Here is a 24,830-nt window from a genome sequence, read left to right as displayed (position 1 = left end):
CCTTTTATTCAGGAAGAAAGAAGCCGACGTGTTCTTCATCTCCCCCATTCCCCCCAAATGAAGATATATAACGTGTATGAAACAATTACGGCAGAATATTGGAAGTTTCAGAAGCAACCAAAGAATGTCAAATTTCTTTTCGAGTTTCTCAAAACAATCTTTTCATCTTCTTCCCAGTGAGGATGCTTTTGGATGGGGTGGGGGGATTTTCAATGTAAACGAGAGTACAGACACAGAGATCTGAGGCTTTTATTGTTTTGTATTGAGTGTTAAATATGAAAAAGAATTAAAAGGTAGACGCCTTAAAAGGGGCCTGTGGCGTATGTAAATGAAATATGTTTCAGAGCCATAATTTGCGACTGCTGCTGTTGTTATTTTTCAGACGGTTATCTGAAGTTTTTCTGGTCGCCTCAGTGCAGCTTTAAAGTGACGCACAACAAAGCGTTCACCAATTAAAGACGATTTTTACACCAAGAACTGCAGCAAACTTCATTAGATTCTCCATCCAGCCGCTGACAAAAAGCCTATCAGAATGCATCTTTAAGTGTCGGTAATGAATAATGTATAATCAAAACACACATTTTCCCTCACACTAGCCATTCACAACATCAACCAGCCCTTATAACAAATTAAGTGTTTATATCAAATGGAATTTGATTAGGTGACTATTGCTAGTAGGTTATTATTGCTAGTAGGGAAGCAGAATAACAATCTAAGGCACTTTTAAAAATGATCAAAATCACCAGGCCCTTGAAACAATACACATTCAATCAAATTCTTCATAATTGTAACAGTAGGAAACATTTTAGGCATTCCACCCACAACAAACAGGCTTTGTTCTCCTGTTATGAGAGGCAGCGAGGGGACACAATCAAGTGCGTGAGAAAGCCAGGAACGCAGGATTTCAAGCAAAACTCCCTCTTTCTCTTTCTCTCTTTCTATAACCCCCCCCCCCCCCCTCTTTTTTCAGGGTCGCCCATATTATTTGCTTCCTGTCTCATTGTAGCTGGCAAAAAGAGAATTTGGTAATTGAGTGGTACAGAACATGTGCCCTCCCTGCTCGCAGATGACAGATGGATTATAAAAACTTCAAAGGCGAGCATTTGGAGCACCAGGGGAGAGATGCTAGGTATTTGAACTATCATTCTTTACCCAGGAGACAATGACTGCCTGACATGGTGCATACATCAAGGAATAGTGCAACGGCACAGACATAATCCAACACACACATGCACACACACCCCTCCTTTTACTCCCTTTCCATCTCTCTCCCTCTCCTCTCTGCCTGTGCTATATATTTAACATCCTGTTCTGAGTAACTTCGCGCCAAGCTCAGGAACATAACAAGTGGGGGGTAACGCTGAGAGTCTGGAGGGGAGAGAGAGGAGGCAGCACTGACAGGGCAGAGAATCTCATCGCTGCATTTTTCTTTACTCGACGTGTCACCTTCGTGGGCTTTTCGCCACTGTCAGGGTCCAAACTGTGGCGTCTCCTTTACCCTGGTCGGCGAAATAATCAGAGTTTAGCTTTAGCGCTGGCTTTGTGTTTTTAAAAATACAGCCAGATTAACAGGCCTCGAGGAAAACTGTAAGCACTACTATACCATAAGTGAAGGGGAGAATGGTGGGCGGCGACGCCTATAATCATCTTATAAGCATGATTTATGAAAAGGGCCATCTGCTTTGCCTTACTTAAGCACGGAGGCAACCTTTAATAATATAAGGACATGAGGAAAGGAGGGGATAGAGGGGGGTGAGTACAAACGAGTACAAACAATGACACACACACACACACACACGCGTGATTTCAACAAAGCGGTAACCCGAATGCAAGTACCCCTCTCTTCTTCATTCTGTCTCTTCTCCTCTTCAGCATCCAGCCATTAGTTCAGATGGCAGCTAATCACTGTTGACCTCCCCTGTCACACCATTTAACCCGGGCCCCTCCCCTTGACCCTGAAGGAATTAGCAGCCTCACTGTAACACACACAAACACACACTGGTGCATACAACTCACAAACTACCTTGCAGACAGAGACAAGTCCGTCTACCCTCAGGCTCCACACGAGGAGTTCTCCACCTCCGTTTGCATGACCACTCTGTATGAAATAATCCTGCATATGATTCTTATAGGATTCACAAACACACACTCATGCACAGATCCTAACTTATTTGATCACAAAAAAATGCCCATCACAAGTTTCCACAATCCAAGTCGGCATATTCACACTGCTTGTTTTTTTCTTGGTCTCCAGTACCCAACGTTATAGTTTGGTATCAAGACACACTGAGAAGACAAGTAACTAATTACATCTGAGACACTGGAATCAGTGACTTTTTGCCATTTTTGTTTCAAAAATGACTTAAACCATAAATCATCAGATTTGTATCAAATGGCTTTTCTGACAATCAACAAATCGATTAATCAGCTCGTTGTTTGAGCTCTAAATGATTTCATTAGTGATTAATGACAATATTGTTTATTGTATTTTTTCTTTGTCTTTTTTTTTCTGATAAATCAAGTTAATTGTTCGTCTATCTAACAGTTATTGTATAAAAAGTGAAGAACGGCCCAAAAAGCTTCCCAGGGCCAAACATGATGTCTTCAAATTGTCTGATTCTTTTCAACCAACAGTCCCAAACCCAAATACACTCAATATCCAATTATTTAAAACAGAGAAAAGCAATATATTCTATTTAAGAAACTAAACTCATGTCATTTTTACTTGATAAATACCTCAACTATTGATCATCAAACTCCTTGGCACTTCATTTGATTGTATCAGTGTTTGTTTTAGCTGTTCTTTGGGAAATAAGCCTGTTGTTCTATCCTCACATTCCAGTACAACCTGTCAGGTCCTCTGCACAAATTAAGAAGGAAGGAATGAAGTGAAACCAGCGAAGTGACATCATAACACATTTCACACATGAAGAACAGCGATGTGGCTTTGACTTGATTGGCATTCATGCCCCGGCTGCTGCCCTTTGGCCTTGCTGTGACCTGGAAATGGCTCCCAGCGCGACCTTAAAGTGCAGCGACAGGGTTGGAAGGAGGAGAATGAGGGTGGGTGCCGGGGTGGGGGTATCATTATGAGGACAGACGGCATATTCTATTGTAATCCAAGCCAGTTACACACACACACACACACACATTTCCACATGTGCATATAGACACACACACACACGCCCCTCTCCTCGTGTGGTCACCTTTTCAGTGTCCATCAGGATTGTCGGCCTAATCCTCATCGGATCATCTCATCAATGCCTAGGCTGTTTATGTGTAATGGATCCCATCTAACTCCCTCTCTCTCCCCCCAGTGCTCCCCTTTGCCTCCTCCACCCCCTCCACCCGTTCCACGCCTCCCTCCAGGTCCCTCAACATCCCCTCCTCCCTCCTCCATAACCTTTCTCACTGCTTGTCAAAGGAATACACAAACTTCTTTATTTCCTTTTTTTATTTTTTTACAAATAAGCTCCATTGTTCTGTATTTAACGGGTTAGCGCGTAGTGTCAGTGCTATAAATGAAAGAACAAACCGTGTATAATTATAAATACAAAGGGAGGTAGATCCACACTTTATCATCAGTAGTCGGTGTTTGTTCTGTGATATTTTATCTTCAAGACTGACTGAAAAGTGCTGTTTTTATTTCAGATCTTTAAAGACATTCGTTGGAACGAGGTTTGGCCACCCTGAGACGTCCACTTGTACAGGTCAAATTGATTGATTAGATTTTCAGTGGAATTTGTAAATAGACACTGCATGTCTATCCTTATAGGCATCACCCAAAAATATTGATATTGTTATTATTGTCATGGTGGTACGTAAAGTCAAACCCTGCTGTTCATACCACTCAGTTTTGGGTATGACAGAATTCAAAATAAATTCCAGATTTCTGGTCCGCCATATAATTTTCTTGACAAACCTGTCATGGAAACTGTATAGTCGTTTGTCTTTCCACCCTTCCCATCCTTCCTCACTCTCTTCATCCTCCTCCTCGAAGCCTCGCAGCATGTGTAAGCAGAAGCACACGTGCTCCCTTCGCCCTCATTACGAGCTAACTACGCTGTTAGATTAAAAGCATGTACAGAGAGGAAGACAGAGAGAAAGAACGACGAGAGAGGGAGAGAGAGAGAGAGAGGAGGAAGAGGTGGGGGGAAGAGAGGAACGGGCCGAACCTCCATAATTAAGATCACTTCACAGATTACCTCCGGCAACAAAAGCACGGCAAGCGGCCGCCCGCAGCCACAGAAATTGGATGAAAAAGGGGTGTTGAGGAGGAGACTGACCTCCGCTGCTCTCCGCCGGGCTCCACACGAACACGAGCCACGGCTGGATCAAATGCCCCTCCCAGCAGTAACTGACACACACACACACACACACACACGACAGGTACTGGTACATACAGTAGACTCTGAGAGACAGCGAACTGCACACACGTTGAGGATTCAGCACCTGAGGACTTCCATTTTATTACAGGCCACATATCAGAAAACACACAGAGAGCTAAGTACACTGCCTGGAGAGGAGATCCATCCACTGATGTAGACCATCACTCCCCTGGGCCGACCAAGTCTGAAAAAACTCCTCTGAGTATGATGACGCCACATTAGTTTAAGAGGAAGACATGACTGCCATCATAGCAGCCAGTTATCAGCTGCAATTAATTTCACTATCCATCACTAAGCAGCTGCATCTTGTACCTTGACATTAGTGTTTGCTGGCATGTTTGATTCAGGTGGGCCAAAGCATTTGTAACACTACATGACAGACAGTGGAGGTACAAAAATCCCAAATGTCCTGCTTACAATTACTGCTAGGAGGCTGAAGTGATGTCTTTTTTCCTCATTCGGAAGCTAGTTTTTACCATAAATCTGATAGGATGCAAACATTGAAGTACACCCACCTATAGGACCCTGTCACCCATGGGCCTCCACACTGGCCAGCTGTAGAACCAGCACTTAAGATATTTTACCTCTCCACTTTTTCTCTCTGAATTCTTTGCCTTCTCTCCATCAATATCCACATCCTCTTCTGCGCTGTTCACCTCGCCCTCCTCAGTCCACCTCGCTCCCACCCCGCAAACCAAGCCTGATCTCCGGCGAGCAGAGGGGAGGCCATTTACTCTAATCACAGGGATCCAGCAACAGCGCCTCAAAGCCCTCGGGGGCTGATCGGCAATCAGAGGGACGGTGGCTACGAGGGAGAGAGAGAGAGAAATAAACTCCACCTCAACATCAGATTTGTGGAGCAAACCTCTCTGATCGCGAGCACGGAGCAGCTCTGCCATGACATTGTCCTGTTGGTGGGTAGGCAGGATGAGGGCTGTTTGCAAGGATATGAGCGCAGAGTTGAAGGACTTCCTGTGACAGAGTCGGTTTTGGCCGAGGGGGGTCACAGGGAGGGTAAAGCGTGGAGGCACTCGTCAGGACAGGAAGGGGGCAATAAGTGCAGCAGTTACTGTGCTGATGATCTGTGTGGTTTGCGTGTGATAGACCTGTTTATCCGTTTCAACAACTTAACTCTGGCTGAAAATTAAAGACTTTGTATTTAGAAGAAAAAAAAAGAACTTTTCTGGGCTCTGGGGAAGTTTTACACATATTGAACCTTTAAGATTTAACAAGAGTCTACGGCCTCGCTGCAATCCCTGCGACAGTTTTCAACACGCAAAAAGCTGAAAATGTCAAATGTCAGTGGTGCTGGAGGAAAATCAGGGTATCTTCATAAGCTTTCATTCTAATGCGTCTTTTGAAGTTGACATTAGAAAAGGTTGATGGAAACGACAAAATTTGACAAAACTTCCTTAGTTTTGCAAAGATCTAACGTGGTGAACACTTCACTCACATGACTGATCAGCTGTTTCTATTTTGCTCCTTTACTGTAGCTTGTGAAAAAAGATCCTGAAGACTTTTCCTCTCGTAGATGGCCAAAACAACTGTTTCTTCTTCTTCTTCTTCTTCTTCTTGGAGGTTTATTGGAGGTTGGCAAAATCAACTGGTTTTGTTTCCAGTTGGCAACCTCTATTTCTTCTCCTCTTTTGTTACAGCCATGCGTAAAGTAGCCTATACCGCCACCTACTGATAAAATTAGTCTATTTTTTTCTTTTTTTTTGCGACATTTCAAAAGTTCGCTTCTAATTTGCTCGACAGTCAGACGGAAAAGTGGCTGTAGTCAGTAGCCTTCTCCCTCTGGGGACCATGAATGTCTTCCCAAAATTTCATGGCAATCCAACCAATAGCTGTTGAGAGATTTCAGTCGAGACCAAAGTGTTGGACCGCCAACTGACAGAGCCATCCCTGCAGCCATGTTTCTGGCAGGGCTGCAAATTTAGAATAAAAACAGTAGTAAGTTGACTTTGTTGGCGGTTTGAGGTGTCCTGACAACATTTTTACAGATGTCGCTTTTTATAAAGGTGATCCGCCGGGAGAGTGCTTTTTGATCTACGAGGGATTTTTGTCGTTTGGTGACTGAGACGATTTGGCAGCGCGGCTGACGCGCTGTGCCACGTACAGCTCAGCACGTTTGTTTAAAACCCGTCCAGTTGTCTGACGGCTCATGTTTCGTCTCTTCTCCGACTTTTTTTTAACAATGTCACCTCATTCCGAGATCCCAGCAACTACTTTGGTGTGTACAAGGTTCTAATAACTAAAAGGACCAAGAAGATCCAGGTTGTAATAAACCTCTCTGTTACAATACTGAGTTACTATTACTCACTGCACAGTCCAGACAGACGTACATGAATTGTAAGCCTTCCATGTCCTTTTCTATTCTTTCTTTAATGGGTGACAGAGAGGGACAGAAGGTTAGAAAACTTCTCAAAATGACCCCCCAGTTTTTGGGACACACGCTGTGAACGGGCGAACTCACTCAGACCCTTCGAGCCTATCAGTGTCATCAACCACACCACGGATGCAAATTCCCCCATTTTCTCTCTGTGCAGATCTGACAGTCCTGTTTACCAAAGCAGCTGACAGACAAGCCGAACAAGGGCCCGGGCACTTCCACTTAACTCTTTCCCCATTACAACGATTGGAGTGAACGACACAACAAAAGAGATAAAATGCAGTTCTGAGCCGACAAAAACAACTGCAGCTCACGATCAAGAATAATAATAATTTTAAAAAAAACAAAAAAAACAAGACAAGGATGAAAACAAAAGAGGAAGAGGAAGATGAGGGGGAGGGGGTGGGGGCTGGCGAGAGAGAGAAGATGATGAGGTAGGCCCTTTGAAAATAAAAATAAAAAAGACGATTTGAGAAAACTGTCGGAAATTGCGGGAGATCTGTTAAAGGTTTCTTTTTCAGCAGGGGTGGGAGCGCATCTTATGACTTAAAAAGGTATTAAAGGAAAGAGGCAGGCGCCGGGGGAATTCTCCCACGTCGGAGAACTCTCTTTTCAAATTCAACCTCGGTAATAACGCAGATAAATAATAGATAAATAGTATTTAGCTCCCACCTTGAACAACACTTTTTAAAGTAGTTCATGAAAGACTGACAGCTCTTGGCGAGCGAATGCACTTACACCAACACACAAGCATGCGCGTGTACATGCAATGTGTATTTTAGCTAATTAAATAAAACTCCAGGTGGGATCGACTGATTGTTTGTGAATGTGTTCCTGCGTGCGCGTGTGCATGGACAGAAGAAGGAGGAACAATGAAGGGAAGGAAAGATCAAATACTTTAGATGAATTTCATTACGTTCACATTTATCATTAGCGGTTTCAGCAGCAGCTGACAGTTGGTTTAGCTGCACAGCAGTAAGGGGCCGTAGCTTGTAGCATGAATGCGTCTGCTTTGCGGAACGCAGAACGCGTTAGAGTTAATGAGCGCTTCCTGAAAGAAAAGAGCGTTTCATTTTTTCACACCATCGCTCCTTTCTGCATCCCAACAGAAAGCAGAACTGCAGTGAAGTTAAAAGTTGTCTTATAATATGGTTGAAGTGAGGCGTCACAAGTTCAGCATCAAATATGATTATTTGGAATCCGAGTTGAGGTTGAACGGAGCCACAGAGCTGCAGCCTGTTCCGAGTTGACTCATTCTGCGGCTGTAAGAGGCGCTCATTTAGCAGCTCTTCACTCAAAAATAGAGTGTCTGTATTTCCACCATTTTGACATGTTTGTCATGAATACATTGTTTGGGGATATTGAGGGGCAAGGTTTTCCATTTTTTTTTTAGCTCTGGGGAAGGTCTTCCTTGTTTTTGTTTTTATTAAAACCAATCAGATGCGCAGCCCCCCTCCCCACCCCAGTAATTTGTGTACAGTCCCTACACTTGTCTAACATTCTCTGATATTAAGGCCTTTTGCTGTCTTCCACTAATGGCCTTCCAGAAAATAAAAAGCATAAAAAAAGAACTTGTTTTTTGAATATCCTTTCCTCAAATTAGGGCAAGAATAAACAAGAAGACATATATTTACCTTTAAAAAAAAAAAAAAAAGCACAGTAGCAACCCTTGCCTTGCGTCTCATGGCAGCTATGCCTCGGAGATGTGGTCGTGGCTGCACCAGGCGTTTACAGAAGGCTGTGTGTTTAAACGCCTGGAATGCTCATTTGCCTTTTGGGTTTACTTATTTACTTTTGCATAAATGGAGAACAGTACTGTGGTATTAAGGGGCTTCTCAGGGGGAAAGTTGTGTGTTTTTGAAATGCGGGCTTCTTTAAATGCTCCCTCAGTTTGCTATATTAAGGAAGGTTGATGATTAATGCAGCATAGATCTAATTTCTCTTGATTAAAAAACCATGAATTAGAAAAATAATGCCAGGCTCGAGATGAGCTCAGCCCAAACCACCCCAACCCCCACCCCCCTCCCCAAACACACACATACTCCCCCCCTCCCTCGCTCAAAGTCATCAGATACAAAATGAGCATCCAGGCTAAAATGAGCAACAAATAATCACAAAATTCCCAATAGCCAAATATGAAATGTAAAATGACTGCCTTGATCAACTGGAGCCCAGTAATCTTTAGCACCAGCCACAGCTGTACCACCACTTCTGTCACTTGAAATAAAAACCTAAACCTTTCAGGGCTTTCGATTGAGTCTTTAATTCAGCCTGATGTGACATTAAAACCCTTTGGTTGACTTCCACTGGCTGTGACAAATGTACCAGCGCTTAATAGAGGTGTGCAGACAGGCCGGCATTTCAGTGACTTTTATCAAACCGAATTTATCAACGCAGGCTCCCAGGATCTGTGGCAGCAGCTTGTTCAGAAGGAAGCCTACAGATACCGTTAAGTACATCATCCCTCCTCTCTGTCTCACTCCTTCTAGCCTTCTGCTCGCTGCTTTTCTCTGCGAGCGTTTCTCCCGCTCCGTCCTGTCATCGCTCTGCCTACTGTATATTTATCTCCTTTCTCTCTGGATCTACCGTTCCACGGATGGGGTGCTTTGTAGGCTAATAAGAATGTTTTCCGACTGCCAATTGTCAAATCGAGCAAGGATTTTTTTTTTTTTTTTAGATTTGGTCGATTAAAACAACAGAACATGAAAGGTGTAAAAGTCTTAAAGAAGTGCTCGTACCATCACGGCACACTAAAACTCTCCACAGAGCCTCCATGAGAATAAGGAAAAATGCATTTACATAGGTGAGCAGCACGTTGTCTGGCCAGAAAAGACATCGTAACTGTCCGGTCATAAAAAATGTGAGCTATGTGAAGCTGACTGATCATCCCAACCTGCTTGGAGTTAATTCTCTTGTGGCAGATGGAGACACTGGTATGATTGTGAGGACAGAACGTACCAGTTTCCTGCTTGAAGTGGGGTTTATATTTGCTTCAGTACCATCCTGACTGGGCGATAGCCTCTTGGAGGAAAATCAACCGTTCTGACCACGAGGAGGAGGTGAGCTCCTTCAGCTGGAGGAGTGTTACGGGAGCAAGTTTAAAAAAAAAAAATACAAATCTCACGAATTTGACCTGTTTTTATTATTTGATCAGGTTGGATCCACTTACTGGAAATGTCAGAAAAGCTGTCTCTCCCTGTGAAGCGTTTCCCCCTCTTTAATTCCAGTTAAAGGACAACTGTTGGGATTCATGATCACTTCTCGGGATTTTGAGGCCAATTTCAGAGAGTTGACAAATGAATCACAGCTTGCAGGGTGGGGTACGTGACAACTAACAGGTAACTTACTGTCATTTTCAGCAACAAGTCTAGCGACGGTAAAGAACCGGGAATGGAGTGGCAGATGGTATAAACGAGAAGTGAGGGGAAAAAGAAGAGAGGGAAAGGAATAAAAGCTGGGACAAATGAGAGATGAGAGGGGATGGAGAGGCTGCGGCAGAGAGACAGCAGAAAGAAGAGTGAAATGGTGGAGTGAGTAGTGTAATAAGGAGGCCTTTGAAGGGTCCTCTCAGATGCTGGGATTGCTCAGTTCAGCGCCGTTAGAGCCTCTGAGGTACTTGAACCTTGCCTGCCTTTCCTCCACCTCTCTGTAGAGCGGCTGCCCTGCAGGCCACCTGTAAACCGCTTTGACACATGATCCACTCCCACGGATGTAGAGTGGAAGCACACATACACACACCGAAACCGCTGCTTGCAGGCAGCTAAGTGCGCACAAACCCTTTAACGCACCATCAACGTTTGCTTATTTTTTAACATTAGCACCCGATTAACAACTGGCTGTCCCACTTTTGAATGGAGGGGCACTCACAGCAGTAACAAGAGCGCTACCTAAAAGTCTCTCTCATGACGCGTTGATTAATTTTTTTTAAGGGTTTTTTTTTTAGGTTTTTTGTCTCTTGGTGTGTCTCTCGCTGTCACTTTTAGGCAACAGATCCTTCAGCGAGACAGGACGAATAACCTGCCTCACATTGGCGTGAAAGTGGCACGAGGAGGAGTTTAACCTTCCCCTCCTGAAGGCAGGGGAAAACAAGACGCGTTGGAATTTAATTAAGCAATTAGAGGGATGCTCTGCCACAGCCACAAACAAGGGAGAGAATGGCAACTTTTCAGGCAAACTCACACATTCACATGCACATAGAATAACTGTGAATCACACAAATTATTACTAGAAACGCAAGAAATTGCTTATTCACATAAAAATAAAAAATACATATGTAAGAAAAAGTGCCATCCTGTCACTGCAGCAGAGCTCCAAGCAACCCACATCACCCCCCCATACACACACACACACACACACACAAAAAAAAGTGGAGGCTAAAAAAACGACAGCTCCTGATTAGGCATTGTCAAAATATTTGTGACGGAGGAATTCCAGCAGGCGAGCACGGAATCGGCTCCTCCACAAAAGAGCCATCTTCCCTGAGTAACAAGTTGGTGCAATGAGTGTCGACAGAAGAGAAGCTGAAATCCCCCCCGGGCTAGAGAATATCCCGCCATTGTAGTCTTAACCCGCGAGACCTGGCGGGGAATGTACAGCTTTCACAGTCACTTCTCATCCTATTTGTAGCACTGCCGCTGATGTGCGAGCGCCTGGGCCAGAGCAGGTCACATCCCCCTGCCCCCCCCCCCCCATCATTTTTTTTATCTCTCCGTCTTCCTTATACCTACTGTAAGCAAGTCCAATAAATATCTGAGGGGGCATTCATCTACATCGTGTTATTTTCTCCACCACCCCCCCACCACCCCCCAGGCCCTCTCGCCAAACCACTTTTTTCATCTCACTTTTTGTATTTTTTGTTCCACAAGGCAAGTTTCATTAAAGATCCAATTATGCAAATCAGGTGCTGGAGAGGCAGTTGAATATGCACTATAATGGTGTACAGTAATCGTTCGACACAATATACGGCATCCGGGGCCAGATTTACGAGCGCAACAGAACTGCAACGCCTCCATCCTTTGGTGAAAACCTCTTGATCATAATTAAAGGTGCAGGAGTTCTCTCCAGCATCCTCACACCCTCCTTTTTCTCCCTCTTTTCCTCTCCCTCCATCTTGTGCTACTCTGGCGTGCTCATTAGCAGAGGTCTGGGAAGTTTACAGAGGTCACATCCGAGTGGTGGACCAGCTAAAGAGCAGACGCGACATGCGATGCAGCCAGTGACGGTATGTGAAGTGGATAATAGACATAACCTGCCTCACACACATATAACCTTCCATCTCATCAACACTGGAGGTATTTACCACAGTCTTAGCTGAGCGTGACTGAATGTTAAGCAGTAACAATTCTCTGCTTCAGGACCTCTGATTGATGTGTGCTTGCCCGTTTGTGTTAAGCTGTTGTCTACCGAAATGACACAGCTGAAAACGCAGCGCCGTTCGACACATCAAAAGAGAGAACGGTCCTGACATCGCATGACGCATCCTTAAATCCGAAATGCTAATGAACTTTGAGGAAAAAATACCAAACTAAAGCCAAACTCAATAACGCCTTAATGCCAAGGGGGCTCAGCGAGGGAAGCCGGGGCGAACAAAGGAGGAATATCACGGGTTGTGAGGATAAGGTGTTTCACATTTTTTCCTTGTCGGCGCTACGTGAGCGTCAACTGATTTCACAGACAGCGAGGGAGACGGCACAAGGCCAGAGCAGCACCTGGACACTTGACTTAATCGAGACTGAGCAGCAGAAGCAGCGCTGAAAATACACACACACGCTACGTGGGTCCATGTGCACTGTTGCAAACGCTAGCTCCCGTGCGCTGACCTGCGAGCACACACGTTCCCCGGCTTGGTTACCAAAGCCTGGTGCTGATGGAGAAAGCGATTTTGGAAAAAGCAGATCCTCCTTGCGCCCGCTTCCATTCCCATCTCTCCCTCCGAGAACATTTCGATTTCTTCCATCCCTCTCTTACAATCCAGACCTCACCCGCCCTCACCCCCCACCCCAACTCCCCCCGGCTGCCCAGACAGGCAGACGCTCCTTGTGATGGCACCCCGGCATGAAAGGACTCAAGAGCCTGAGTCAAGCCTATCTGTCAGCACCTCATCTGCCCTACACCCTTTATTCTTAGATCAAAATGACGTCCATGATTACCCCCCACCACCCGAACCCATCTACCCCACTGTTCCTCCAACCCTTCAACCCCCAGTCCTTATCAAGCGCTCAGGACAAAGAACACACTGGGAAAATACACACTGTAACTTATAAGTAAAGGATGAGGCATTCAGACAGCACAATACAGCGCGCACAGAGCAGGAAACTGAACATAAACTCTCATTTAAACAATGATTCAGTAAAGCTGATCATTCACAGAGCCAGATTTTAATTGATAGCATATTCATTCCTGGCTAATGGCGTCTTCCATATTTCCCATTTCTTTTCGTATCATTCAATTACTGAGTGAGAGGTGCAGCACTTTCTTTACATTCCCTCGCAGTCGGTTTTCACTTTGATCCTTCTTTCTAACAAAAGCGACGCGTTAAATTCAAAGTTGAATGAAAAATAACTAGAACATGATGACAGGCTTTCGGACATCAACGCTTCACGTAACGGGGGGAGAAATTCTACTTATCGCTTTACAAATTCATTTTCCAAAAACGAGACGCGGAAAAGGCCCGATAACCAGCAGCGGTCAGCGGCACAAACTTCATGAAACTTTGAGGTAATTCATTCTCCGTTCCATTTATCACTGAGGTGGAATAACTCAGAATTGCCGTTCCTGATAAAACTTCGGCATCACACCCTGTGGGCTGGCAGCGGCGGAAAAAAAACGAATCTAACGTTTTCAATGACAGAAATTCAAACGAACGTGATAAAAAACTCATTGTTTGAGATTCCCGTCTGTTGTGTGTAATCTAGCATGTTATGTTTTGTGGTCAGGGCAATTTCTTCTTGAGTTCATGTTCCACACTTGATTCAGTGCTTTCAATTGAGTGTGCGCGTGTGTGTGCGTGTGCTTGTCACATTAGCCTCATGCTGCAACAGCAAAGCCCAGCTCGCCAACATCTTCCCCTCTCTGGCTTGAACTCTGGAGATCAAGGTCATGGTGTTACAAGGCTCAACCCAGACTAACGCCTGCGTGTTACAGCCCCTTCGACACCCTCCTCGAACCCCGCGGGACACGCACACACACAGACAGACACGGTGGAATACATGCACGCCGTCGCCTTGCCCTGCCCGCGTGTGTGAAGAAGAGAGAGCAGATTAGAACCGGAATGGAAATGAAGAAATGACACTGCCAGTATCCTCAGCCTTTGCCCAGTAGGTAACAGAGGGGGGGGTTGCTTTCACAATGACTGCACATATCAATTAATGGCTGGCTGATGAGCAGAGCTGGCCTGATCTGGCCTGCCCACCACCGCCCTGATCCCAGCGGACTGGGAGCCCTGGCCTCGCAGCCTGTACAGCTGGAGCCCTCTCCCCTATAATTACATGAGAGGGGGATCAACTAGCCACAGTGAGGCTGCCTATCTGACTGTGCACTGCACTGTGCTGCAGATACATATATCACTGTCTATGGTACAGGATCACTGGAATTATGTGTTGTCCCATTGATTATACACACATATTTTTCTGCGCTGCTTGATTATGTAATTTGTGCGACCACTTCACTGTGGGTTTGTGTGTTTTTGCGATGGCACTGGGATGCCTGCTCATGCGCTGCCTTCTTTATGCGTATTTGTTAAACAAGTGTGTGATTTTTCATACCGCTTTTCTCTTCCTTTCTTCAAAAAATCTGATTGTGTACATGTCAACGGGCAAATAATTCGCAGTGTGTCGGACTGACAACGCGGCGGCTTCAGTCGAGTGGGTCTACTCCACGGTGAACCGAGTGGCTGACTGACTGACTGACAGCCTGGTGAAAAGAGGACTGATTTGATGCCATCCTTTGCATGCCATGCTCTCTGTCTGTCTCACTCCCCCCCGTCTCTCTCATCACTCCCTTCTCCCTCGTTTTCAGCTGAGAGATGTGTATCACCACAGTCAGTCACGGCCCGCGGCCCCCTTAGCAACGCTGACTCGGGCACAGGTGGGAAAGCAACTAATACAAGATCAACGTCGAGTGCTACAGGCGGGCTCCCAGGAGCAGATTTTGAGCTCCGTCGGTCAGAAAGTTGCAGCACAGGAAAATGTCAAAATACTCGAGCTGTATGTGTGTGGCTTTTTTTTTTTTTTTTTGCTGCAATAAATCTCACGCTGACTCCAAAATAAAACACCCCATCCATAAACATCATGAATTTATCTATTTGACTTGCCATGAAGTGAAGATAAATAATGCTTGCATATTTTATAAGAATAATTATTTTAATGACAATACTGATAATTAATTGGATAATTCATTAGTGAGTAGTATATAATATTAAAACCCAACCTGACTGGTGGATTAATACAAAAATATCTGAAGTAGGCCGAATGAATATGAACTAAATTCCTAACACAAATCACTGAGGCCTTGACATCAAATTCACTGCATAAATTCGTCTCACAGGCCACTCAGCAAAGCAAGGCCTTTTCTTAAACACAGCGTCTCGTCCCAAATATTTTCACCCGAAAAGAATGACAACATTTCAGCTCGTAGCAGCAGCAGAGAGGTGCGATAAAGGGCAAACAGGTCTGTGAGGCAGCCTGAACTGTCAGAGGAGCGGGGACAGTTATCCATTCGCCATTTCATCTCCAATAAGGGAATGTAAGGAGCTGACAAAAAGGGTTTACGCCCAGACACTATTTCAGACATAATATCCGCCCTGTGCATACCATTAAACAATGACAGCATCTCAACTCGTACAGTACATCTATTTATCCCTTTTCCTTGCACAATGAATCTGAGGAAGAGGCAACAATTTTTTTTTTTGGCTCAAGACAACTTTAGGGAAGGTTAGAGAAACAGTGGGAAACGGCGTGATAGACATTGTTGAGTATTTTAAGAAGGATGACATGTGTCTTCTCAGCCATTGTGCAGTGCTGGTAGCTGTTGGAAGTGGCTGGATAACCCAGGTCAGATCACTCAAGGGTCAACTCGACTTCCAAGAAAAGGTCCTCCCCACCCAAGACGCACGGTGAGACAGAGGCTTTAAATGGGATTACAAGCTTCATCCCCGTCACACACATATTACTGATAATTCAATACTATTCCATCATATACGCATAAATTCGGACACCGCTTCCCTCGGAGTGGGAATTCGGCAACCGGTTAGAGATTTTTAGCGCACGCAACGCGCTCAACCTGCTGGATCTTTCGGATATGCTCAAAATAAACACCATCCGGTGAATTAAAAGAAGATAACGCGGAAACTCCTGAAAGCACGAGAGCAAAGACGAGTCACACACCCGACCTCTTCCACCCCCTGGTAAAATATTATTGGCTCATGGGCTCCGTCATTTTATATTTCCACTGTAACGGATATCTATCAGCCTCCTGTAGCCTTTTCCCGACTCGCCCTAACTTTCTCCCCCTCACGTCAAAAGAAAAAACTCACATTCTCCCCCCGCAAAAGGTGACATCGGCTCCCAAAAATGTCACTTTCCCCGCTGCTAATATGTGCGTTAGTCTCCACATATGACATTTACCCCCCTCGTCTGAATGCCACCGTAACGTCTCCTCAAAGCATAGTGCAGGGGCTGCTTATTCATAAGAGGTCGATCACTGCACAAAATGGCAGGTCTCACCGGCTCTTCTTCCATCTCACAAGTTTTGACACATGGCAAACGCGCCGGTAAACTTGCATCGCCTTCCCGCACTCTTTCAGCACAAGTGCCGGTCACGGTAGAAAGTTTTCCACGTCCACTTTTAACGGGAACACGGCTGCACTTTTCTGAAAGTCACACAGTGTCGCTGATCTGTATGCGCAATGTTGCAAAGCCGTGCTCCCGAACGCCTTTTACGCATACGCAGCGTAGAGTAAAACATGCAACGCTAAACCAAACTTATCGTTTATTTTCTGCCGGAATACAAATAGTTTTTTTTTTAATGTTCGCGTTGAGCTGCAAGGTGTCGAGCATCACAGCCCGTGTCTTGGTCCCAGCTGCTATTTTGTCGTCGTTTTTTACGATCGTCACTCGCTACGGATAATTGCTCTGTTATTTTCTAATCATGATTGGGGAGACATCAGGGGCCCCCGCTGCGATGCACCCGCACAAACAACCCCAATCCTCCCCAAAACTGACTTCCCAGCGAGTAATACACTCCAAGCCCCCAGTAAAACCCCACTCGTGTACTATAAGCTCCACACTTCTTCTTACCTTTTAAATTTGGCGAAGCGCCGGCTAACTCCTGCGCGTAAACGATGCGTTGTGAGAGATAGTGTTCATTGAATAATGAGGCATGTCCATATGATTTGACCGGATCATATTCTTGTCGGATGACGGGGGTGTTGAAAAGTGCGCTTCGGACCTGTTAAAGACTGTCCACTCCTCGATCCTGTCCCTACAACTGCTCCCTGCCGCGCATCCTGAGTTTCAAATGAAAAATACGGCTTTATTACTTGTCTCTCTTCTCGCTTTTCTGCCGCTGTCTGCTAAAGGTAAACGTTTGCATTGATGCCGATCGCCAGGCATCAGCGTATTCCCTTCATCTTTCAGCTTGGACTCCCCCTATCTGGTAGGTGAAATGCATTGTACCGTTAAAAAGGCACTCCATTGTAGAAAGCAGAGCCGACTGGCTGGATACAGCCGGGGTCTAGCGGTATTCGTCGTTGACGGGGATAAAAATCAGCTGGTGAGCCCAGCGGTGTACAGAACCTCGTTTAAAGAAATAATCCTCTCATCGCTGCATTTCCCCTGGTACCGTGGCAGGAGAAAAAAGCCGATTCCCAACCACCTTAGTTTGTTTCTGACCTTGAACTGCCCACAAACACTCTTTTATTTAAAAATCTGCCCCCCTGTACATAACCATTCACACACAGCCAGCCTCGCCGCTGAGGCACCGCGCGCTAAACGCTGGCTCGCTCGAAAGACAGCCAGGTCACAAAATTACTCCAAAAAGTAGAATTCCTTACCTTTCAAGTGAACTGTTTCGAGTCTTTTTCCTCTTCTCTTCGCCTAAAAAAAACTCCAGGATGAATGAGTGTTGCCTCTTGTGCGTCCTGAGCGTCAGTCACCGCTTAAGAGAAGTAATGAGTGATAAAAATGACGCTCATCTATCTGCACTGTAACCTTGTGGCGTATTTAATGTAAATAAGCCCCGTTGTGTTGCCAATCCCCATGCATACAAACGCAAAACCGCTCCTCGGGGACTCGCTTTTGCCTTTTTTTCTCAATGTATTGACGATTTATTCTGACTGCCTGGGAGCGCAATAGGGAATGAGCATAATTATTTGAAAATATGATATATCAATAACGCGACCAGTCCAATTTGTGAATGGATGCATTTCCACACACCTCTCTGAAGATTTTTGAAAGCGCCCGCTCTCTCTGCAAAACAAGCAAATACTTTTGGGGGGGTTTTTTGCTTTTTTTTTTTTTTTTTGCTTTTTTTTTTTTTTTTTAGATTTCCAACAGGAGCTCTAAACTTGAAGTTGGCACAACTTTTTGCGACGCGTAAAAAAGACACGACAAAGAGACGTCCCGCATAGGCCGAAGCGTTTCTAGCAACTAAAACCTTCCTTGCGGGATGGTTTTGATATATTATGCTTCTATAGGGGGGTGGAAGAGACTGAATAATGCAATTATAGATTCAGTGTCCCAGCGTTGAGAAAAGACAGGGCTTCAATAGAGGCTTTGTTATAGGATTATATAATGATTATGGGGTAATTATGGGAACGGTTTGGTAATAATAAAAAGTATCAAGTGCTCTCTTGCACGGACAGCTTGTTTTCTATAATGTAAGTGCATGAGGAGAGGAGTGTGATAAGACGGACAGACAGACGGTGCTGCTGACAGCTAGTGGCAGGATGACGGCAGACAGCCCGATTATTCAAAATGTCGAACCGAGAGACACATTAATGCCACTGACTGAGATGCTATCAAATGTCCTCAGAACCGGACATGGGCCCACAATGGAATATCTCGGGGTCATATTCATAGCAGCCCCGTGCGTAACAACCGCCCCCCCCCCTCCAAACGCACACATGCACGCGGGCACGCACATACACACACACGCACAGCCGCCCTCATCAGCCCCCCCTCCACGCAGCTTGTGCCATGCTGTATGTGTCAGAGAGAGAGAGGCAGATACACACATGTAAATGGTCACTCTGACAGAGAGCACATGACACTCCATCTGTGGGGGGGAAGTAATCCGCACCTTACGGCGTCGTACAATGAGCATTATTTCAAGCACATTTACCAATGTGGTGCGGTCTGTTTTCAAAAGTTTTTCATCAAAAACTGCTCAAAACTGAAACATTTGCTCACCTTTTCTCCCCCCCTCTCTGCACATGCAGACACAGAATCATTATCAGGCGTATTAAGATGTAAGATGGCTTAATGTTATCTGTCTGTTTTTTCTTCTCACTCCACATTTGTGCTTTTTTAAAGATAATAGTGAGTCAGTTTGTGTGTGTGTGTGTGTGTGTGTGTGTGTGTGCGTGTGTGAAGCGTGTGTTCTGTTAGACATTAATAGATAGCCTAAATATCTGCTTTCTTCCCCTTCCCAGACAAAACACATCTTCCTCTTTAAAAGATACTCCACATTCATTATGCACTATGAAAATCAGATTCTCATGCTGCTCCTTTAAATGGTTATATGGAATTCAGTTTGATGCCTATGAAATTCTTTTTTCTCTCCTTCTTTTTTTTCAGCATTTTCCAAAATAAAAAAAAAGAAGTTTTCCTCCCCTAAAGAAATTAGCATAACCATTCCCCATCAATAATATGGCTATCTCTATGGGAGTGATAGCAGCAAGCAGTAGGGGTGTTCCTTTTGCCGATTCTCCATGGATCAACAGCGCGTCATCAGCTCCTTTTGAACTTGTTATAGCAAGTCAAGTGATTCTTTATCGGCTGACAGCCCTGACAATGCATCTGGGATGGGAAAGCAGGTCAAAAGGAAGTTGCCATATGGACTTAAGCATGCAAATTTCTAACAATACATAGCACTGAGGGTTGTGCTCTCACATGCACGCCACCATATACGTAAAACTGTTGGCCAGCCGTATTGTACAGGCTGCCAGTGGCTTAAATTACTGGTATGCAGAGTAAGTAGAATTAAACTAATTTAACCTACATAAGGACAGGCGCTTTGAAGGTGCTAAAAGACAAATATAAATGCATTTTATGATAATATAATTGATTTTTATGACAGTTGTTGTTCCTTTTGCCTCCTAATGGTCACTGACAATGGACTAACCCACCTTTATATTAACTAAAGGGATCACTTTTATACAAGTGAGCGATGTTTATTTGTAATTGCAGTGTGCAAACACAAATTGTGTGCAGCTTTATTCGTTATTTAACACGTTAATAAAACTTAATCTAAGTCTAAATCCTAAAGTCCTTTAGGGTGCTACATGAAACCTAATTGGGAGAAAGCACATTAATGAATTTTTTATTTTATAGAGCACTGTATGTGAGTGATGGACATTGTCGAGAGGAGGAGGACCGACTACTGCAACAGGTGCAACAGCATCACATTCATTTCTGTTAGCCCTGAGTACTCTGTTGCTCCTTCATTTGCATTAAGGCTTATAAACAATGACGACCAGCCAAATGCCTCTGTGTTACTCTCATTGATTGTACTTCAGTGAATAAACTGATGTCACACATTTGGATGTTTTTCAGATTTTGGCCTGTGCAGCGAAGTGCAAAAACACAGTAGAAGTGGCCCACATGTTAACCTACTGATTGTCCTGCTGTGCTTTTCAGCACGCTATTAAGTTTCATTTACAGTGAATGGAAACTGGTCAGCAGGCATGGAAGTCAATACAGTATATCACAAAGGGAGAAATTTGGTGCTGCACTGCATCGCTGTTCAAGTGCACGGCTGTGTTTGTGTGTGCGTGTGTGTTTGTGCTGAAGGGATAGGAGGCAGAGGGAGTGTTGGCCGGCAGTCCTGGGAGGGTCATCACTGCCTTATTACTGCCATGTTAGTGACTAGCAGCTGAAGATGGCTCTGCTCCTTGCCCCTCTGCTTGGGAGTCATCCAAGACAGCGTGCTCCAAAAACAGACCGGCCACTGTTCACTTCTCAGATAGATTAAGATGTTATTCCACTGCTCTGGCCATCTCTTTCTGACTCTCTGTCTCTCTTCCCCCCTCACCAGACCCAAATTTACAACATGCCAGCCTGTTCCTCAGCGTCTCCAGAGGCCTTACTGCTAATTTCAACTATTAGTGAGTAGACACAACAATCTAAAAGCACAGATGCAACATGATAGCAAGGTTTTCATGCCGTTGTCTGTACCAGTTTAGAGGGAACTACCAAATTATACAGTTGGGGGTGAGTATGTGCATGTGGCAAGTGTAGTTTGTGTCTCTGTGTTTGTGTCTGCATGATGACTGCATGCATCTTTAAAGCCAGATATTGTGCCCTGTTTATATTTAAATGCAAACACAGCCGAGACTTTGGCTTCCCCAGAGGAAAAGAAATGCTTTTCTTTACTTCAAATTGAGTTTCTCAAAGTCTAATTTGTAGCAACCCTTTGATGAACAAATGTTTTCAGACTATCCTGCTTTAATGAAAAGGGAGTGAGTGCAATTTTAAACAATCTAAGGCCCTGAACCCTCTGTGACTATAAACTTTAAAAATTAAACTTTAGAATTTGTATCAATTACACTTTCAAGTTCTGACAGGGCCTTAAATAAGAGCCAGGAGCGTTGGCTATGGAAAACATTTACCACACCAGATTCATTTCCACTGCCGTCGTCTCCTCTATTGGTGACATCAATCCCTCATGTGAGGCATTTACGTTTTCAACAAATACACACTAAACACACACTACTGTCTCAGGCTCTCCCCCGATGGCTGGGGTCAATGAGTGTGCATGTTTGTCAGCTCTGATCGTTAATGAAACGCTCACACAAATACAGCACGGGCAAATATTTACAACCCTGCCTGGAGATTTCATCACGGACAAATCTGTGATTCTTCAGGAAGCGCTGCATTTCTTTATTTGCCAGGACGGAGCGTAAACTCAAGATCAAACTTGTCCAGGCTTAATGAATGTGGAGCAGCAGGAAGTATACTGCATTTGACCTATAACCAGTGTTTTAATTTAAATCATATGAATCGACATCTGCCCAGAGCAGAAATGAAATATATCTAAATTAAAACATCTGACTCTAATTGATTAAGAACAATGTTCTGCATAGTAGGTCTAGAATATCCTTGTTTTGATGCTGATTCGATTTCTCCGTCATCCATGAATAAGGGAAAAAGAACTTCTGTGTGTTTATGGACGTGTTCGTATCTCTGCAGCCCCAGTTTGTGCCTCTCATGTGTTACCATCACGTTTGAGTCACAGGGCTAAGTACCCGATTTTTCCGAAATATAATTACCCCAGGTTCTTTGTTTAACAACACTTATCACTGTTCTGAAGCTTTTTCCAGAACTCTCACAGACTCTTCTAACCATCTGGATGAGAAATATTCTCTCTGTTGCACGATAAAAAAATATTTTTACTCCATTTCTCGGGTTACAACTGTATTTATGAATCCAAACAGAGGCGGTAGCCAGAAAGGACATATCTCCTTACTCTGTTTGAGCAACAGGAGCCAAAATCAAACATTTCATTAATATATTGGTACATGTTGTTGTTACTATGCAATATTAGACACTTTCACCAAGGACATATATGTCACTGACAGCTACCTAGACAGGAAAGTCAGTCGCAAGCTCAGAAATAGATTAAAAAATCCTTTCGAATGTGCAAAAGAAAAGATCATTTTTCTTTTTTCATCCAGATGGTCAGTGGAGTCTTTGAAGATTCTGTAAATACCTCCAGAACAGCAGGAAGTAATCGAATACTACCTTCTGGGTTTTCCAGAAATCACCGGGTATTTAGTTTTTGGGAAAGCTGATGTGTAGCTGTGTGACTGGAATGTATCGGTAAAACATTGGAGGCATAAAGTGGGGCTAATCATTGCCCGCATACATGCGTGTAAATGTGTGTTGCTGCTTTGAATTCCTACAAAGTGCCAACAGTGTGTAACACCAAACGGGAAACTTATTGATGATGGATTAGCTCCTTCGTTAGAGCCACGAGTTGACAATTAGGACAGCACTCAAAGCCCTAAAACTAACCCCCCAACACTAAAATGTCACACTTCATCTTCACAAGGACACACCCCAGCACGCATTCAGCTCACTCTCAGTGACAACACGCGTTCACTCTCATCTTTTGGGGGATCTAAGCGCAGTTCCGTGCTCGACTCCACTCTTTGATCAATTAATCAGTCAGTTGTTGCCCTTAGCTTCAGAGCGATGTCTGCCTCTGCCCTCAGGAGCGAGCAGGCGCTCTCATGCACTACCACTCCCTGTCTCCTGTCCCCTCACCTTTCCACCAGAGTCCATATTTCCTGGATAGTGTGCGATCATATTTTACTATTACCTATCAATTGGTTTCTAATCGCAGTAACGAGGCAGCGAGCTGGCTGGTGACAGAGCGCTAACGGCCTCGCAGGGAACATTAAGGAGGCTGGGTTATGCTGTGGGCCGTTAACTACCTACAGGCGCTGGCTAATGGCTCCAAATGACCTCCTCAGTGGCTATTAGCACATAATTAGAACCTGCAGACCAGTGGTGACCTCCGCCGGACACACGTGATTACTCCTCTCCCCCTGTGTTCTCCCGTACTCTCTTACACTCTCCTCCTTCCCCTTTCTTTTCTTTCCTTTCCTATTCCTTCTTTCCCTTTCCTGTCCTCATCTGTCCACTTCTTTTTGTCCATTCCTCCTCTCTCTCATCTCCCTTTTTTCTAATTCTCTGTAGGATTACATTGACTCCCCGGTGGGAAGACTACCACTAAAATTAATCTCTTTATGGGGCCCCAGTACAAAAATACTTCACCATACTGTAGGTCCTGGAAATTGCATTAAGAGAGAATATTCATTGCTACATTCATACCAGGTCTGATTATTGGTATAAGAACGGTTTCAGTGTCAGAGTAAATTTAATCATTTTTTAAAAGCTTGCGAGCGTTTCTGCTTAAGGCCCCTTTTACCTTGCTGACAATTGCCAGTGCCTCCTTGACCTGATTCAGCAGCACTTCCTTAAATCAGCAGATAATGCAGCTCTGCAGTGAAAAGAGAGGCTAAACGGCAGATAAAGTGCAAGGTGCTGCCACACCACAAAAGGGCTCAGTCACACTAACCTCTGTGTACACTTCAGAAACAGTCTCCCGTTACCCAGAACAAAAGAGACGCTTTACTAGGTTAGTGTCAGCTCAGGAGCAGCAGGGAAACAATGAAAGAACAACAAAGGAATGTGCTGATTTTTTGTGTGTTAGGGGAAAATGCTACACAGTACTAGTGCCTTAAATTATCAGTGAATTATCTCTGAGCCTGTGGGAATTATGTGGGTTATTTGTAACAAGCATTCAAGGACAAGTGGGCCTTGTGTTACAACTATGAGATGAATACTAAACACAAAAAAATCCTGGCCAACTATCTATCTTTCCAGGCCATCTTTTAGCCTTGGAAATAAGAAACAGGTAAATTTGCTCAAATGAGCTGAAGATGATTGAAGCTGGTGAGGACATATAGTAGAGAGTAAACACTGCTGGACAAATGCTACTGGTACTACCACTGACACAATAAATACAGCTGTTGTATCCTTGACCATGTCACTGGCTTGGCACAGTAGCTCAGTATGGTAATGCTGAAAAAAAGAGCAATGGTGTTCAGCCACTCTGTTGTGAAAGCTGTACAGTCAAGGTCTTCAGGCAAAAGCCCAGAGGACCTGACTGGACCCAAAGCAGGTCAAGGATCCATACCTTGTTTCAAGGTTGTGTCTCACTGAAACTGCTGCAGGTTTCTGGCTATTAAATAATCTGTGATTGACTCTGATGAGGATCAAAAGTGCATAAGAATCAGTGACAAAACTGCAAATTACTTACTGGAC

At 44.4% G+C, this 24,830-nt stretch overlaps 1 protein-coding gene across 4 annotated transcripts in view; it reads right to left on the bottom strand.

The window, feature by feature from the left end:
- The window catches only part of znf536 (zinc finger protein 536), a 218,457-nt gene extending 200,512 nt beyond the window's left edge, over nt 1–17,945 (bottom strand). For 3 of the 4 annotated variants that reach the window (XM_041945077.1, XM_041945246.1, XM_041945409.1), the window contains exon 1: nt 17,076–17,307. The gene's annotated coding sequence lies outside the window, so the exon portion shown is untranslated. Of the gene's footprint in view, nt 1–17,075; nt 17,308–17,830 lie in introns of those variants that run through there. The other variant, XM_041945162.1, reaches the window with a different exon arrangement.
- Nucleotides 17,946–24,830: the final 6,885 nt, after the last annotated feature.

Source organism: Chelmon rostratus, chromosome 1 (assembly GCF_017976325.1).
Source record: "Chelmon rostratus isolate fCheRos1 chromosome 1, fCheRos1.pri, whole genome shotgun sequence".
NCBI classification, from domain to species: Eukaryota; Metazoa; Chordata; class Actinopteri; order Chaetodontiformes; family Chaetodontidae; genus Chelmon; species Chelmon rostratus.
Note: the sequence above shows the minus strand (reverse complement) of the source record. Positions and strands in the feature narration are given on the sequence as shown.